The 1,103-nt window shown below is 45.8% G+C and overlaps 1 long non-coding RNA gene across 1 annotated transcript; it reads left to right on the top strand.

The window, feature by feature from the left end:
- Positions 1-1,004, top strand: LOC147820396 (uncharacterized). Its single transcript, XR_015437997.1, has 3 exons — positions 1-43; positions 233-382; positions 836-1,004. It is a non-coding gene; the product is annotated as an uncharacterized LOC147820396 (long non-coding RNA).
- Positions 1,005-1,103: the final 99 nt, after the last annotated feature.

The following is a 1,103-nucleotide window of genomic DNA, read 5'->3' as shown; positions in this document are numbered from 1 at the left end:
GTGGAGGCAACTGGCCTCAAGTCTGCCACCGCCATTGCACCAGGTGTGTGTGTGTGTGTGTGTGTGTGTGTGTTACACTACTGAGAAGATCCTGCTGTCTCTGAGGCGTCCACATTGAACCAAGCTGTTAAATAACAACTATAAAAACCTGAACTTGAAGCACAGTGACGTCCACCACTCTCTCTGAGACCCATCTGTGTCTCTTTGTTTTGTCCTCCTGTGCGTCCCTTAGGTCAACAGACCACGCCCACCCCACTGACCCCACCCCAGGACAAAGACTCCTGCTCTAAGTACAACTGGGACCCCTCGGTCTACAACAACGAGCTGCCAGTCCGCTGCAGGAACACCAGCGGAGTCCTCTACAAGAACCGACTGGGATCAGGTGATAACCTGTAGTCAGAGTAACGTTATCAGTCTAAACCAGGATTTAAACCAGGCTTTCTTCAGTAAGCCAGATTTATGTTCTGTTTTAGTTACTATTGATACTTATACCTCCAGACGAACCTGGTCCTGGTCCGGTTAGTTTTCAGGCTTAGCGTCACCTCAGGCTGAACCAGTACTACAATGTACCACCCTGTTTTCCCCAAATTCCTCCTTACACTTCTTCTTTACTGCCAATTTACTGTTCATGTCAGATTGATCACATTTTGACAGACTGTAAGCTGCAGAAATTTCCAACTAAAAATAAGTTTAACACAGCTTTAGCTCTGATGATTCATCCTGCAGAGTTTCATGTTGATCCAAAACTTTTGCCTGAGTATAATTTGTCCTGTTATTACCCCTCCACACTGACTGTTGTGTTGTGTTGTGTTGTGTTGTGTTGTGTTGTGTTTAGGGGGTAAAGGTCGTTGCATCAAACACAATCAGCAGTGGTTCACGCCCACTGAGTTTGAAGGTCTGGCAGGAAGAGCGAGCAGCAAAGACTGGAAGAGGAGCATCAGATACGCCGGCAGACCTCTGCTCTGCCTCATACAGGTACTGCTGCACTGATACGCCGGTATGAATAGGCAAAGTTTATTTATACAGCACCATCCAGAGACAGGGCAGTTCAAAGTGCTTTAAATAGAAGATAAAGATGACAATAAAATAGCATTTAAAAAAAA

The sequence above is a fragment of the Seriola lalandi genome, unplaced genomic scaffold (genome assembly GCF_002814215.2).
Source record: "Seriola lalandi dorsalis isolate HSWRI2012SDOR001 ecotype SW California unplaced genomic scaffold, Sedor1 jcf7180001960080, whole genome shotgun sequence".
NCBI lineage: Eukaryota > Metazoa > Chordata > Actinopteri > Carangiformes > Carangidae > Seriola > Seriola lalandi.
Note: the sequence above shows the minus strand (reverse complement) of the source record. Positions and strands in the feature narration are given on the sequence as shown.